The 17981-nt window shown below is 34.4% G+C and overlaps 1 protein-coding gene across 4 annotated transcripts in view; it reads left to right on the top strand.

Annotated features, from left to right (window-relative positions):
- Positions 1-17981, top strand: part of PCDH7 (protocadherin 7) — a 418062-nt gene that overhangs the window by 196625 nt on the left and 203456 nt on the right. The gene's annotated exons all lie outside the window — the stretch shown is intronic.

Genomic DNA, 17981 nt, shown 5'->3' with positions numbered 1-17981 from the left:
TTTCTTTGCTCTTCATGAATTATTATTAATATTATGATGATCTCATGTTGATCTTTTGATAAGATTGGGGAAATAAGTTAATTATTATTTGAATAAAATACACTGAGTGGGATAGGATATTTTATTTTATTATATATTATTGGGAGTGGGCAGAGGGAGAAGGAGAGGTAGAATTTTAAGCAGGCTCCATGGCCGGCGTGGAGCCTGATGCAGGGCTCAATCTCAGAATCCTGAGATCATGACCTGAACCAAAGGGATAAGATACTTTAAAATATGGGGTTCATGGTAGGAAGTTGAGTAATGATAAAATATTTGATAATGCAAATATTAAAACAATTGAAACCTATTATAATGAATTCATAATTCAAGTGAAAAACAAATATTGTTTAAAAACATCATCACATTAAGAGCATAAATTGACTATGCAGGAGCTTGCCCTTGTCTACCTCATGCAGTTGTCTTCAGATTTTCTCTTGGAGTGGTATTCAACGGTTTCTTTAGATCTATTGTTAGTTGACAATTGACCTTTGACTTCACACCATAGTCTACTTATTCTTCTCAGTTACCCCCTGAATTACCTTTGCAAGTCCAATTTGGCTTTGCTATGTGTACTGTAACCATATACAGTGTTTAAAAACTCAGATAAAGGAAGTACCCCATTTGACCTCCAATCTCAATTTTGCCTTTAGGATTGGGTAGGTCACTTATTCCTTCTGGATCTGCTTCTAATCATCTATAAGGTGGTTAACAGAAATCCAGCAATCTGTGATTTTTTTCTTTATATCCAATTTTCCTTAGATGTTTTACTCTCCAAATCAGAAACAGGGCTTTGGGCAGATTTTAAAAAGTTAAATAAAGTAAAAAAAAAAAAAAAGAAATTGACCACTCTAAAATGCCTAATTAATTTTATGTCTCTTGGTTTTCTCAGATATTTGAAAGATAATTTTGATTTTTATACACTAATATTTCTGAGCCCCCCAATTCCATACTTTCTTACTTTTTCAGAAATATGTAAGTTAGGCTTAGTCATTGCTTCATTCATTGTCCTCATTCCACAAGTGTTCAGTATTATTTAGAGCACACTGGTTTTGAGTATTAAACCATGGTAGAGTTCATCACAAACTCATTTTGTATCTGCCGTGGAATTTTCACATTGCTTTCAGAAATACTAAGGGTTGCTGGAGGGGGCAGGAGTGGGGATAGGATAATTGGGTGATAGACACTAAAGAGGGCATGTGATGTAATGAGCACTGGGTATTATATAAGACTGATGAATCACTGACCTCTACCTCTGAAATGAATAATACATTATATGTTAATTAATGGAATTTAAATAAAAAATAAAAAATTAAAAAAAATACATGTGTATGATTGAAATTGGAAATGAAGTACCGTTTTTATATGACCAAAGGTAATGAGAATGGAGACTAGACTCATAACTTTGTGTGGGATAAAGGGCTCTCTCTCTCTACCTTTCTCCCACCTACCCAGTTTCCAGCAGTCACTTTTAAGGTCCTGCCACCTAGTCACTGTTAGTTTGTTTTCGGTTAGATTGAATTAAGTAGGAAGGTTGTGTCTTCCATCTCTCCAAAGATGCTCAAACACTTCTTAATAGCGTAAGTCTAATACCTCAAAACAAATGCCCTGCCAATGCACCCCTGCCTTTTTTTTTTTTAATTTCTGCAGGAAGAGACTCGCATACGTGGAAAGGACTCATTTGCATGGTTCTGCTTTTCAGCCTGGCACTCTATTGCCAGAGGTGGACTGAATCTTCTGCTTTTTAGAAGTAGAACTTTTCTAGAAGTAGTACTTTTCTACTTCTCTGTGACATGGGTTTGTGCCTCCCAAGTCCACATGCTCCCCTCCCTGACTTCTGGAGGACTTGACTCACTTCTGCTTCTTCATGGTGATTAGAGATAGAAAGAGATTACAGAGGCTGTCTCCAATAAAGATATGGTACACAGCTTTCCAGTAAATGAACAGCACAGTTTAAAAGAATCCAAAGAAGATACTATCCTAGGGAAGAGACAATGTTGTGGATAGAGTATAGTGGTTTAAAAACGAGGCTTTGAAATCTAATATCATTGGTTTGAATCCTGTTTTTTTTCTCTTCCCAGCAGTGCAGTTTTCTGACCTCACTTAGCCCCACTTCTTTCAATAATAAACCTTATTATTGTGGAAGCAACTGAATGAGATAATAACACCTAATAATTTATGAATAAATAATGAGTCATAATAATTCCCCATATTCATTGGTGGTAGAATTATTTACTATTATACAAATAGTAATGATAAATAATATTGATTATTATTAACGTCAGGTAAACTTGACATAACAGAATAGCTTAGTCATGAAAGCATCATGAAAATGTTTTGTCTCATGGTGATTCACAGACCTGTACCCTTGAAACAAATAATACATTATATGTTAATAAAAAATAAATAAGTAAAATGTTTAGTCTCACAAAGATAGCAATTCTAAAATTATTGGTAAGAACCATATTCTCACCTTGGATACCTTTTAGTCAATTTCTCATTTTTGTGGCACATCAAGGGGTAACACCAAGGAGCAGACATGTTTAAATATATCAAGGATGTGAAATGAAAGAAAAAGAAGATTCTGTCCTCAGGCAAGAGGACGGAATGAACCCTACTCTTTTTGTCCTTTGTCATTCAAGGTGGGGAAAAGCCGTTATTACCTTCCTATATTCTTTTTTCACTTTTTAAAAAAAAAATATTTATTTATTTGACAGACAAAGATTACAAGTAGGCAGAGAGGCAGGCAGAGAGAGAGACGAAGAAGGCTCCCTGCCGAGCAAAGGGCTCGATCCCAGGACCCTGGGATCATGACCTGAGCCCAAGGCAGAGGCTTTAAACCACTGAGCCACCCAGGCACCCCCTCTTTTCTCACTTTCAAATGTCGTTACATTTATGCTCAGTGTTGCAGTTGAGCGCATATCCTTCAGATGTGTGTTTCCCTTCAAACCACTGAGAAATATTCACAGTGACAGGGAAAACAAGCTGAAAAAAAGTGTCAAATTAGTATGCTTACCGAACTCTCAGCCCTTTCTTTTTTAATCTCAGTATTAATAATTAACACTGATAAAATGTGTGGCCATATTATCCTTTTTATTCCAATCTGGTCCTTTAAAACTAGTTCATTCTGCTGAACCCTTACGACATTTGAGGATAGAATGAGCTCTCATCAAATCTCAAAGTGACTATAGAGGTCAGTTAGTTTCTTTGTTGCCTCCAGACTCTCGAATCATTTGCTTATCCGAATTTCAGCACACTTGTTAGATAATGCATTCTATGTTTAGCTTCTTCTTTAGTTAGGGTATCCTCTCCATGTTTTTTGCATTCTTTTTTGCCAAAAGACTCTATGTACTTCCATTCCTTCTCTGACTTTTTTCTGGATATGTATAACAATTTTGATGTTGCTGAAATATAATAACACTCTTATGCATCTTTTGCATAGTAAAGAAACACTAGAACTTGTCTTTTCAGGTGTCGTCAGCCCTCAACCTCAGAGGTTAGTTCATTTAATGAGAAACTGCTTCACTTCAATATTCCTCATTGAGGAATTGTTAACTCTTCTACTGCAGGGATTTTTTTTTTTTTTGAAAAGCATTATCTTCTTAAGTACAGCAGGATGGTATTATTCCTGGCTCTTATTTAATGGGTTAATTATATACTAACAAATCTGTGGTTATCCCTTTGATTCAACAAATATGTCTTAAAAATAAAGTATGACCAAGCCTCTCTGAGGAAGTTGAAGTGAATGAGAAACCATCTCTGCTTCAATGGTGCAACTCCTTATGTTGGGGAGATACAACTGTGATTTCAGTAAATTCACTACAGTGTGAAAAGGGGAAAACTCATTAGAGAAGTTCAGAGCAGTGTAAAGAACAGAGAAGGGAGAGGAAAACTCTATAGATGAAATGATTTTAAATACACTTATTGAAATATTTACATTATAAACAACGTCTTGGACTGGAAGAAGGCCTTAAAATGGTATCTGCATTGTACCCCCTTTTTCTACCTACCCATCTTCTACATCACATAAAAATAATAATTAAATTGGTCTGGAGGTTTTACGTTAAGCCAGGTAAAGTGAAATTATTTGTTTAATTTTTCTAATCAAGTTATTGTTTTTTCTTTTCTTTATCTTCTCTTGCTTGTTCTTATTGCTAAACATAATTACTTCAAAAACTCTAGAATTTATCAGTGATGAAACTGGCAGCACACACTAAAGCCAGGTTGAAACTACAGAACAGATTAATTTTATGTCTCCTCTTTCTGCTTATAAACACGGATCATTAATTAAAATATGTGTGATTTAAATAAGGTCTTTCAAACTTAATAAGGGCCTGTAAATAATCTTTTGAAATTATTGTCATTTCTTTTCAGAAGACCAATTATATTACTTAAATTAAGAAGGTGATTAGAGTAGATTACAGAAGATCAGATTAGATTAGTTTTATTTTTGCAAAACTAATGCATTTCTTGTGTTGTGGCTGCAAATTGCTTTTGTGATTGCTGTCTTAAGATTCAAGTTAAGTTCATGGGTATTTTTCTTTACGTCACATTGCCTCTCTATCTGAAATATAGACAAGAGGTTTGTCTTGTTTTTAAATCTTGTTTCTGGTAAGTTTTTACTTAATTTATGCATGTTAATTTTGTTTATGTTTTTGTTTTGTTTTGTTTTGTTTTGACATTATTCATTATTTTGCATGCCTTCTCATTACTGTTCAGGAAGTAGAATTATAACTTTATTACAAGATGAGGATATATTTGAAACACATGCAAATTTAAATGCTTCCTTTAAACAGATTTTCAACTGCAAAATACGACAATCAAAAAAAAAAACCACAATTTTTTTATTGGGTGTTCAGATGAAACTGTGGTGAGTGCTATAAAATGTATTGGTAATAAAAGATGGTAGAACAGTAGCCTGCTGTTTAACAACGGTCTATGTGTTCATTTATGTCATAAAATATGTCTTACAATTTTATTTCTGCTCTCAAATGCTCACCATCTATGTTGATAAGGTAATCAGGGGACCCGCATATGATCTGAGCCTGGTAAGCTTCTCTGAGGATGCATTCCTATGAGCCATAGAGTGTAGACTGAATTATGCCCATTGTTTTTATTCAGTATGAGACTGAATTTTACCAGCCCAGCATTTGTAGCAAAAGGTCATAGCAGTCATAACTGAAAATTGTGTACAATGAACGGGGAGTTTGGAATACTCTGAGAATTCATTTAGTTCAGTAACCATTTGCTGAGCATTTACTCTATGCAAATTCCCATGAAGGATCCAAAGGTTAATGCTCTCTGCCTCCTAAGCGTTTGAATATCATGGTAGAGAATGACGTGTGTAGACGTAGATATTTAAAAGTAAAGGCATGGGAACCTCTATGGAAAAGTTAAAAGCTACCACAAGCACAAGATGATGAGCTGAGGATATGAAAAACCACAGCCAGGCTTTGAAGAATGGATAAGTAGGGATTTGATAAGAGAAGTATGGGTATAGTTACAAAGAATAGTGAATGATGTCAAGGAGATCAACTTGAGAGGGCGGGGAAACAGTGGTGCTATTTTACCAAGTTGGCAAAAATGGAAAGAATTTGCATTTCCAGGAGAATTAATCTGATTAAGACATGTGGACTTTAAAGTACTTTTGAAAAAAATCAGACCTATCAAGCAGACCATTGAAAATGTCCATCTGAAACTAGAGAGTATACATAAATCACAGAAATATAGCTTTTGGAGTCACTAGCACCCTGGTGATTATGAAATCTTGGGAACAATGAGACCATCAGTGAAGCAGATGCCACTGAAAAGAGATGATACCCAACATGGAATCAAAATATTGAAATATAAAAGAATCTTGGAGAAGTAAGTTACAGTGAAGGTGCCTGTGAATGATATTTTTTAAAGGAAAAAATAAACTGTGGCAGATTGAGGGGAAATTTAGAATTAGGAAAGTAGGAATTATCAAACATCCAGTGATACAGAGATGAAGGAAGCAGATACCGGATCTTGCAGACCTTGATAAGAAAAAAGAACTAGAAGACCCAACTGAGAGAGATGATTGGGTTTTTTGTTTGTTTGTTTGTTTGTTTTAAGATTTTATTTATTTATTTGACAGAGAAAGACAGATCACAAGGAGGCAGAGAGGCAGGCAGAGAGAGAGGGCAGGCTCCCTGCTGAGCAGAGAGCCCGATGCAGAGCTCCATCCCAGGACCCTGAGATCATGAACTGAGTGGAAGGCAGAAGCTTAACCCACTGAGCCACCCAGGTGCCCTGAGATGGTTGTTCTTTACATTCTTCTCTCCAATGACGCTGTAAGCTGTTTGAGGATAGGGTCTTTGCCTTGTTGACCTTAGTTAGCATGATATGACTGGAATAATCCCTACACACAGATATCCAAAAAAATTGTTGAATTTAGTTATATGGTCTTAGGGCCCAATGTCTCTGATAGGGATTTAGTAGAAGTGAGATTACTGAGAAAACTGAAGACCAGGAAGTATAGTGTCAAAACACACTTGAGAATGTTTTTTCAGATCAAATAAGTCCATTATAATGTCATTATCAAACACAGGGGTATGGTTGTTGCATCCCTTGACACCAATCTTAATGATTTTTTTTTTTAAGGTTATTTATTTAAGAGAGAAAGGAGGGAGGGGCAGTGGGAGAGAATCCCATAGCAGACTCTGTGCTGAGCATGGAGCCCAACATGAGGCTCGATCTCCTAACCCTGAGATCATGACCAGAGCCAAAACCAAGAGTTGGATACTCAACCAACTAAGCCACCCAAGTGCCCCTTAATGAATTTCTAACTATCTTATGCTCCCATTGTTCAGAATTATTGTTTTATTTTTACAAAATTTTCTGAAAGTACTACAGAGTCTGAAATTTCTATGTAACAGGTTGTGTTATATTTCCTTGAGTGATATACCAATTATTCCTTTAAATTAGTTTTTGCCTCTAATATCACTTTTATATTTCACTTTATGTGGGACCATCATTGGTCCATCTCACTGTCTTGAAATTTATATGGTGTCTGACTAATTGTATTTTTGTTGAAATCCCATAATAACATTTTCCTGGTTATCATCAAAAATTTTTATTTTGTAATTACAAGATTCCTGACAGTGTAAGAGTGTTATCAGTGATTGGTAATACTGTGCAAATAGATGTGCTTCAAAACAGAAAATAATGAAAATATAATTTACTTGAGAAATAAATTCAAACAACTTAGTATAAGGACTCTCCAAATCCAGGCTATTTTATATGTAAACAACACCACAGAAATGTAATGACAAAAATGCTTATCACAGCTAGTACACCATGAAGGGGAAGAAATGCCTCCAAATATGTTATGTGCAAAGAGTTACTAATAATGATTTGTCAGGCAGATGTCACTTTTGATGTTGTTTTTATCTAAGGAAGGTCAACCATCAATGTCACATAAATTTATTTTTTCTCTGTGTTCATTGTTGCTTAGTAGGAATTATGAATAGGGATTTTATTGATAAAACTTCTCCCTTCCAGTGCAAGATGATCTAAGCAATTGCTGCATAATAATTTCCAAATAAAAATGCAACTCCAGTTTAATCACACATACACTTATATGGTTGATCAGAAATCTCTAGACATATCCATTTTTTGGCTTTGCATATGCATTCTCTGTTGTCCTGAAGCTTTGAATAGAGAGTATTGGTATGTAGGGTGTGCCAAGAAAAGACTACCTGTCTGGTCGCCAGATGGACTCTAGGAGCTACCTGGCAATTTTTTCCGCCTTAATCTAAGAATCAAAATTTTATCAGTGCACAGAATTATATAGAGCCGAGACCAATTTTCAACAATATTACAAGACCCTGATTTCAAAGTTGAGCATCCGTTTATCAAATTTTGAGCAGGAGAATATCCCTTTCAAAAATAGGGATATTCCTGCTTCTTCTCTCAGACGTATTCTTTATCTCTAAAGAGATCCAAGGCAAATCAGCATATCTCTTTACAAGATTGCCCGGTAAGGGTGCAATCAGAAGAGGGAGGGCTTCATCTAGACCCTTGGAGACCGGATGAAGCCTGCTGAAACACATCCACCACTGAATGGATCATGTCCTGAGAGATAGATTGCTTTGGCTCCCTAGATTCAGGGCATCTTTTAGGACTGGGCACCAACTGAGATCCTGGGTCCCTAACTTGTGTTTGGCAGTTTTTTTTTTTTCCCTTTAAGGTCATCTCTTAAGGATTTTCATATTTTTCTTAAAATATGTAAATCATTTTTTCATTATCAGCTTTAAGCACATTTATATAGCCAGACTTCATTCCTCTCCTTGCTTCTAGTTCATTCTATAAGGTGTCTTTGCATGATCTAAACATTCAGCCAGTTTTTCGTCAGATCTATTGTTTACCTCCGCAGTTAACTTGCTGTTCCTCTCCAGTGGGTGACACCTGACACTTAAAACGGTGTATCAAAAACATCTCCCGGAGTGATACGCAATTTTCAACATTGGCATTTCTAAACTCATAATTTCTCAGATGATTCTTACCTAAAATAAATTCAATCTTCAATTATACAAATACTTGGAGGAAATCGAGTTTTAGGGACTAGTGCTTCTTTTCTCCCTTTCCTTTAGTCGGCACAATGTTAACCATACATCATCTTTAAACAGGTGATTGAAAGCAACATGTTCACACAGAACCATATTTTATCAGAGTTCTTCGCCTTGAGCTTCCTCCCCTTCATTCAGTGTGATCAATTGTGTTCAGCCTTCACTAGTTCTTTCAGAATTCAATTCTGAGAGGCACTTCTAGTCTCCTGGACAACATTGGTTCATCTCTTTCTCCCAGAATAATGAGGTTCTAAAATCTAATTCCTGCCTATTTCAGCCCCAGACTGTTTTTATCCTCTTTTGTGAAATCAAACCCACATGCTTTTCTTTTGTAGCCCAGGTCTCAATATTACCTATGTCCTCAGGATCAAGTAACTATTAAATTAGTTCTATCAATTGTCCATGGGTTTAGAGGTCCCCATGTGTGTTTTTCTTATGTAACTACATTTCATTTCAGAGCACAAAGTGCAGGACTTTTGACTTGATTACTTAGCCTATGCTTTTTTTCTCTTTTTAAGTCTTTGAAAATACTAGGGAAAATATGTTACTCTTCTTTACCCAAATGAAAAGTTCTGAATTTCTCTGACATTTCATTCCTGAAGGAGGATTAGAGGACTGTCCCACAGACTGACTCTGAGGTTTCATATTTTTATTATTTTATGCATCCTAATAACCTTACATCTTTATCTTTCCCAACTTCACCAACCCATATACATTTTCTCCCTTGTAATATCTCATCTGTGACATTTTGAGGATCAATATTTTCTATACCAATAGTCATTATATGTGAGTCTTTTTAGACTACCAAGTTCTGTATTCCTTTTGAGGTAGCTTTTAGAAAAGTCTGTCTTATAAATGTTCAATTTTAAAATGTCCTTCTTAAATCTAACTTAATTCTTCTGTTATAAGATATAATACATAATAATACTATATAATAATTATTTATGTCAATATTATATATTATATTTATATATCAAAAGAACTAATGCCAGAAGTTTAAGTCTTTGTTTAAGCTCCACCACATTTTCAGGAAAGGAACCTGGATCAATACACATACCTCACTCACTTAAAAATGGGAACAAGAATTCTAATAATTACACTCCTATCTTCCTTAAAAGGTTGTTGTGCAATTATACCTGAACATATATTTTTAGATAGTCAGCATTTAACAAAATTATATCAAGTTACTACCCTACTATGTTCAATTGTTTATATACATTTCACTGTTTTTTCTGGTTCTATAGCTTTTTCTTTTCCACGTCAAACTGTTGTGTTCATAATATTTAGCAAGTGCATGATTGTTTTCTTGTCTACAAAAATGTTCAGTGGCCTCACATGTTTTACCCAAAAGGTAAGTTGTTTCCTGGCCCTTTTTGAAATCCGTATTGGTTTTTAAGGCTAAAAGCAAATGGTTCTCTATGTATTGTGAATAACTGCCAATATTTATAATACGATTCTGTGAAAACCACAGACAAGGAAAATTATTAATTGTTTCAGATTTATTTTCTGCAGCTAAGTAGCTTCTGTCTTTAAGAGGCCTGCATATATTTTCCTGGATTTATTGTGAAAGAGTGGTAAATGACAGAAACCAGTAACTCACAGAGATATTCATCAAATAATTATTAAAGATCATTCAGTGCCCAGCAGCAGAACAGTTCTTAAAACTCTGAGATTACAGATGACTCTCAAATATTCATGGCAGTGAGAAAAACCTTGTAAAGGATGATCGCCAATCAGAATATGGATAGATTCTGCTAATTAGGCACCGATTCATAGCTCTTACTCACTTTTCTACTTATGCTGCTAATTAAGCCAGATATATTTATAAATGTAGAAATCAACTTTTATGGGAGTATTTGAGATAATTTTCAGAGTATAGTGCAGAACAAGCCAATTACAATATAATTCAAGCATAAAGGACTAAAGGGATTTTAAAGGGAGGTCATCATGAAGTATCTCAAATGTCAGAGACAAATGAGTTATAGACTTGTTCACTCCTGCTCGCCCATAGACACACAAAGCGAGAAACACCAGAAAAGAACAATTGACCATAAAGTGGGTTTTATACCTACATTAAAGTTTATTGGAATGATGAAATAGTGTCCCTATTAAGTATCTAAAAATAAATGATAAAAAGATAAGATAAATTGAAATAATAAACTAATAATTTTATGGTACATTAGTGCTAACCTGAAGATTCTACATATTCATTTGCTTTGTGGAATCAGTGAGGAAGGTAATTTTATCGGCCTTTGTATAGATGATGATACCAGGAAGAAGATATGCCAAATTGTGGTTAATAACTAATAACACTAGGTGCTCAATACATAGGAGTTATTATTATTTACCATCCTTGCTTTTTGCTATTAGCTCCACAGGGTTATATTTGCACTACTGCATTTAAAGTTCTTGAAACCTATTCCAGCTATGATAATTATTTCTATTTTAAAAGCATCTTTAAGTAGATTAATTTTATTTTATATTTAATAGAAGCATTCATTTATTAGGTCGTTTTGAGCAAATCATTGATCTTGTGTCATTATCTAAGGCAGAAAAGCCATTCCTTAAACCTATTTTTCAGGGACATTAAGAGAATCCCACTTTTTATTGTGTGATTTATAAAACACAATGCCTGTTTTATGCAATTTTGGAAAAGCAGTATTATATTTCATCATTGAAAACCACTTTAAATCGTGCCTTGACAGAAATGTTGAGATCTGGGATCATAAGTGAAATAGTCAAGTTTTTATATCATAAAAATCAGGAAAAGCCTAATGGATTTTTTTTCTTGTCATAATAATAACAGAATAATAGACTCAATATCATGAGCTGCTTGATGAAATACAGTACAGAAAATAAGGTAAGGATTAATACCAGGTACTTTATTCACTGGTTGTACTTGATAATTCTGTTCCTTATGCCTGTATCTCATTGGTAGTTCATTCTACACACACACACACACACACACACACACACATCTTCACTGCACCCTCTGCCAAGGCTGGGAGGGTGCTTCACTCCATGGAATAATGCATATGCATAAGAAAATACAGCTTTAGCAGCCTGCTTCTGGAGTTGGTCCCATGCCTCCTAAAGATTGTAGAAACAAAGCAATTAACTTTTTAATTATGCAAACCATTCGGTAAAGTAAGCACTAAAAAGATGCTTAAGCAGTTTATTTAATACTTTTAATATTGTCTCAGTAATGTTGGAAATATCGAAATAAGCTAAAACAGGCTAAATGCACAAACTCTCAGAGATTTATTTTAAATGTCCTCTTTGCAGGATAAATATAGGGAAAAAAATGCTTTCATACCCACATTGCTTCAAAACTATTAGATTGTGTTAAATATGATTTTTATATAACATAATCAATTTAGAAAGGATCCTAGCTATTTCAAGACGTGGGCACACATATTTTTAACTACAGCAGAAGTTCCAGACCTTCCAATGGAATTTTTTTTCACTTTTTTAAAAGATTTATTTATTTATTTATTTGAGAGAGAGAAAGGAAGAAAAAAGAGAGAGAGAGAAAGAAAGACAGAGAGGGAGGGAATTTGGGGGGCGGGAGTCAGAGGAGAGGGAGAAGCAGAGTCCCCGCTGAGCAGGGAAGCCTATGCTTGACCCCAGTCCCTGGGATCTTGACCTGAGCCAAAAGGCAGACACTTCACGTCTTTGGGATCAAGCCTGCTTCACCCTCTCTTCCCTACTCTTGTTCTCTCTCCCTATCTGCCTCTGTGTCTGTCTCAAATAAATAAATAAAACCTCTAAAAACAAACAAACAAACAAACCCTTCCAGGGAGAATGATTAATTAGTTTACTCAAATTTAAAAAGAAGAAAGAAAGAAAGAAAGAAAGATCCTTAGATATAGTGACAAATTAAGAGAAATTGGAAATGAATTTTGAAATCACTGGCATGACATGTTAAAGGGCATATATATCTGCCAGAAAGAATTTCGAAGTCCCTCCTACTCAGGTATTATACCCTGTTAAACCTTTTAATGGTAGCAAGAAGATACAGTTTATAAAGGTAGATTGATGACTCTATTGGTGCTAACATTTACAATATTGTAATTGTTTTTCATACTAAAATAAGAATATGTATTTTTAATTTGACATATGGAATCACTTCATGTATTTAGGAATATACAGGCATAAAAGATGGTGCATATTTCAGTGTGGGATTAAGTAAAAATATCTATTTTCACTGAGAAGCTGGCATATTTAGTTCACTAATAATTGACCTAGTCATTAAGCCGCTAAAAGCCCCCATCTGCCCCGATGCTCATTTGTAATTATCCTATATGTTTTAGCATCAATGCCATGGCCTTCATTTCCTCTGATGGGAAGAAGGCATGGTAATTCTGAAGTGGTTAAGGCAATTCTCCTGCCTCCATAGCGGAGAAGAAAGAACAGAAATATAATATAGCTACATGGAGAGATGCCTGCCTCTGAGCTCTTTTCATTTTAGCAGCTTGAGAAATATTGCTGCATGTTATTGCTCAGACACACATTCTTTCTAAATGAAGGTTACTGCCATTGATTTCAAAGAGCAAAAGGATCCATTATAATATTTTTTGTACTTCATTTAGTCAGTCTCCTTACTGATTGGACTTCATGAACTAGCTTCTCCTACCTGATGTGCCTTCTTAAACAATTTTGAGGACAAATATTTTATTTAGTGGCTCAACATGTGGAGAATTTGGCTTTCCAGTTACTGTATATTTCAGATACTCCTTCTGAAATTTATAAGCAAACTTTAGGAAATCTCAGCATTGTTTACTTGGGAAACCCACAGAGGCCGGATCCACACACCATACTTGGTACGCTGGGCTGAGAAGATTAACACATATCTTGGAGATTAATTGGAATAATAAATTACACCTTCGGAAAGATTTTATTTTAGAAATGTTCTGTTAAGGTCAATAGTTTCATTAGTTGTGAACTCCTAACATATTGAGACTTTGTATTTTAAAATCAGTAATATTCTCTATACTAAAACAAACTTTATTAAATGGCAAATAGAACATTTGTAGTACTTATTTCTTTAAAATTTGGATTATTTTCTCTCATCGCTTAACATGTCAACCTGGAATTCAATATAATTCTTTAAATAATATACCAACAAAAAGACTGTAAGGTTAACTTACAGCTTACAAACTACAGACTTTTCTAATGCCTTCTAGTGTTTTTCTTCCCTCAAGAATAAGGTGAATATCTATGTTTCCACAGTAGAGATTTATGGAATGTGTTGATTAAGCTAAAATAGATGTGTGCTAACTTAGAATATTCTCAAATATTGCTTGAAGGTTTTTTTCATTGGATCACTCAACTATCTCATTATTTCAAACTATCCTTGACACCTTACGGTCCGGTTTTCTTTACAAGGGATTTTGTTTTTTAATATAAGCCTAAAAATCCCTGGGAACACATAGGCCTGGCACTGTTAACACACAGCAACAGGTATCAACAAGAAATTCTGTGCCTGAGACTGTCAGACTCTGTATTTCAAGTTTCTGCTGAAAAGTATGAAAATTCTATGTAAGTGTACCAGTTATTTATAATAACAATTTCAGCATTGTGGTATATTAGGCTTTTCATCCTCTTTCTCTCTGCACTAGAACCCAGTCATAACCGTCCTTGCTTCTGCAATGCTTGCTAAAATAAAGTCCTTCTGATACTACTCGTAATAAACCTTCATGGAGGCAATCCAAGATAGACCCTCCTGATAACTGAGTTCTCTTTAATAGTGGATTGTATTCTTGTGAGACTCCAGTCTAGTTATTTCCTTTTAGAGTTAAGGGTTTTATGTTGAAATAGTACTTATTTATTTATTTATATTATTGAAGAGTCTCACTGCTATGACTAAGAAAATTGCTCCATAAAATACTTGGTAATGTCAAAGTGAGAATGAAAGTTATATATCTGGTGATTTATTAAATTTATGGCTTGTAGGAACATGACTGTCTCTATAAAGAAATCTAATATACACATTGGAGAATATTCTAGTAACGCCTTGTAAAAATGGGATGCTGTTATAATTTGAAATCTCAAAAGCATGAACCACTGTGGAGGTGTGCCTTCAGCATTTCTAATCATGCATGGCCTGACTTTGCAAATCTAAGTTTGATGTAGGAAAATTTAGAATATGCATTTATTTTGGAAATACTTGCTCTCACACAGTATGTAATATTTGTATGCTTATCTCTTCTGATGTACTGTATTCCTTTACGTGTTCTTTTTATTGGCAGGGGATAGAAGGGTCACTTAAGAGTAGGAAGTTAGTTGGAATTATGTTGGAGGAAAAACACACCAAGGTTGATGAACAAGGGCCTAGACTAGATTTGAGAATAGTGATTCCCCCAGGAATGAAGAATTTTGGTCTGTAAGTCAAAAGGGACTCAGGGCTATAACTAATGTCATAGGGAGCTATCTTTTTTTTTTTTTTTTTAAGATTTTATTTATTATTTATTTGACACAGAGAGAGAGAGATCATAAGTAGGCAGAGAGGCAGGCAGAGCAGGAGGGGGAAGCAGGCTTCTGATGCAAGGCTCCATCCCAGGACCCTGAGATTGTGGCCTGAGCTGAAGGCAGAGTCTTAACCTACTGAGCCACCCAGGCGCCCCCATAGGGAAATAACTTTAACTTTCTTCATTTCCTAGGAATTACTTTAAAAGACATTTCAAAAGAGTATGTATTTTTTTGTCTTAAACAGAAAGTTTTTATCACCACATTTTCTGAATTGATTTTGGTTGCAACTCTTTTTGAGAAGTTTAGTGTATTTGGCCAGCAAAATTTTAACTTTCAAAAAGATGATTTTGATTTCAGGATTCTTTTTATAGTGCACCCCCCATGAACTGATATACAAATGGAATATTTGAAAGACCCAAGAAGGTTTAGGCACACAATATGGGATTTTATAAAATATATTTTTATAACTAGAAAGAATATTTAACAGCAAAATACAAAAAGCCTATGTTGTGCATGATAAACAAATAGAGTATACCAAGACAAATATTTAGTTTCTTTTTATGCAGTCTTCTTAAAATGAACATAGCTGTTATTTTTACAATTAAATCCATGTGGCATATGGTTTATTTTCAGGTCCTCCTCCCTCCCAGGAAATGTATTACTTAATTGATATATAAAAGCATATCTACTGGAGGTGAGGGAGAGAGAACAGGTTCTTCACATATATTAGCAGACCTCCCACATGCTATTTATTAAATTTGACGCTAGTCAACCAATTCAGAGAGCTGATTGAAATGAAGAGAAATCCATAAATTTGCAGAAGTATGAAAACGTGCAAGCCTGTACTAACTACCCTTGCAGTTTTATCATCTGTCAGATTGCTCAGGAGTATACCATATTTTATAGGTTTGAACTAAAACATTAGGAATTCACACATATGTAATGAAATAAGATATATGCTTAGATGGAATAGCATCACCCAAAGTTAACATTTTCCTTCGTGTCATCTAAATGACTATTGGAAAAAAAAGCTGTTCTTATGTATTAACTGAATTTCAACTTTGAGCATGCTTCATATCTCTTTAACTGTACATGAATGTGTTGAAAAGAAAATACTACCCCCCCAAAAAAAAAGTTTCTCCAAGCATCTGAAATGTTTTCTAGTCAAAGAACAACTTGCGTTTTAAAAATAAATTAAAATACATTAAGAACAGGGTGCAAGCCTTTCAAACAAAGGATAGGGTGAGCAGACTGTTTTATTTTTCTTTCATTCTTCATATCTATGAGTCATCATTCCTTGAGGTTCAAAATTATAAATAACGCTACAGAGTGATTTCAGCTCTATAAAGGAAATCATCCATTTTTTAAAAATTTCATAGTTGTTAAATTCAAAATGCCCTTGCATACCTTCTGCTAATTTTATTCAAGACTGAAGCGTTTTGATGAAAAAATGTTTCCCAATTGTTAGTAGATTATTACACTTATGTGGCGAAATTCACTCAGAATTGACAACTGTTGTTTGACTTGGGAAAGTTAGAATATAGTAGTTTGTACTAAAAGGAAGGAAATAGCAGAACAAGTTATAAAGAAAAGACACATTTCAATGAGTAAACTATAAACAAATCATGCTTCAGGGAAGGATGGTTGATTAAGGGGAGTTTATACTGCAGTTATCACTGAAAGTTGATGACATCTAGGCACACAAAGGTGATACCAAAAATAAATGAGGGTAAAAGTTGTCATCCAGTATTTAATTTCAGCTATTAGGACAATCATTTGTAAGTCTTAGATGGTGAGAGTTAGGTAGAGTTAGGTATCTGCCTATTTGGATACAGAGATTTACTATATTACAGAGTTAGGATTTGAGAGGTTATAAAGAGCAGGGTTTAATTTTTATGATATGTAATTTTTGCAACAAAATTCTCTTGGAAATAAGCTCTAGAATTACTTGTATGTGCATTGAGTAGAATAGAGGCATTTATTTATTTATTTACTGATTCATTTACTTATTTATTAAATATCTTACTGTCTAGACTTTATGCTACAGGAAGGCAGAGGCCATGTTTTCTTGTTTATTGTATCTCTAACTAATAGGGCAGTGCCTAGCATAGAATAGATGTCCAGTAAATATTCACCAAGTTAATTAAAGAATAAATTAATATTGTCTAGGCCAAGGTCCACCCATGATTTCCAATATCATCCTGGCTTTTATGCTTTTCCTTTGCTTGTTCTTCTGATAATGGTCTGAGTTGAACTGTGGTGGTGGAGAAATCAGTCACAACAATTGATGGAGAAATCAGTCACAATTAACCATATCCAAAAGAGACAGGCTAGTCATAAATTCTTTGTAGAGTATTACAAATTCAGTCGCAATGAGTAGTATAAGATACACTGTATTCAAAAATAGACAGACTAATCATCAAGTCTTTGCAGAGTATTACAGATTTTCTCACCTAAAATTCATACAGTTCTTAACGATCATTGGTATATACCACACTTAGTGTTTATACATGAGATAGGGCATTTATTATGTTTAATAAAGTTCTACACCTGGGTCTTGTTGAAGAGTATATTCTATATTTCAAAACTATGTTTCTCTAAGTATATTTTTCTCCTTTCTGTCTTAGTTGATAGAACTAAAATGTTACAACAGAAATATTTATTTTGTAGTTGAGAAATTGTTTTTTTTAACCGTCTATCCTATCAAAGGCCTCAAACATCAAAGATAGCATGTAGATGGTACACACCTAACATGGGGAAAAAATTATAATATTCTTTGCATACCACGCTCTTAAAAGTACTTTCTAGATAAATGACATCGATGGGTGGACTTTATGTATCTGCTGATTATCATCTACAAGTTGAGAACATAACAATTGCTAG

The sequence above is a fragment of the Neovison vison genome, chromosome 11 (assembly GCF_020171115.1).
Source record: "Neovison vison isolate M4711 chromosome 11, ASM_NN_V1, whole genome shotgun sequence".
Taxonomy (NCBI): Eukaryota; Metazoa; Chordata; class Mammalia; order Carnivora; family Mustelidae; genus Neogale; species Neogale vison.
The sequence above is the reverse complement of the archived record's forward strand: the minus strand, read 5'-3'. Positions and strand labels throughout refer to the sequence as shown.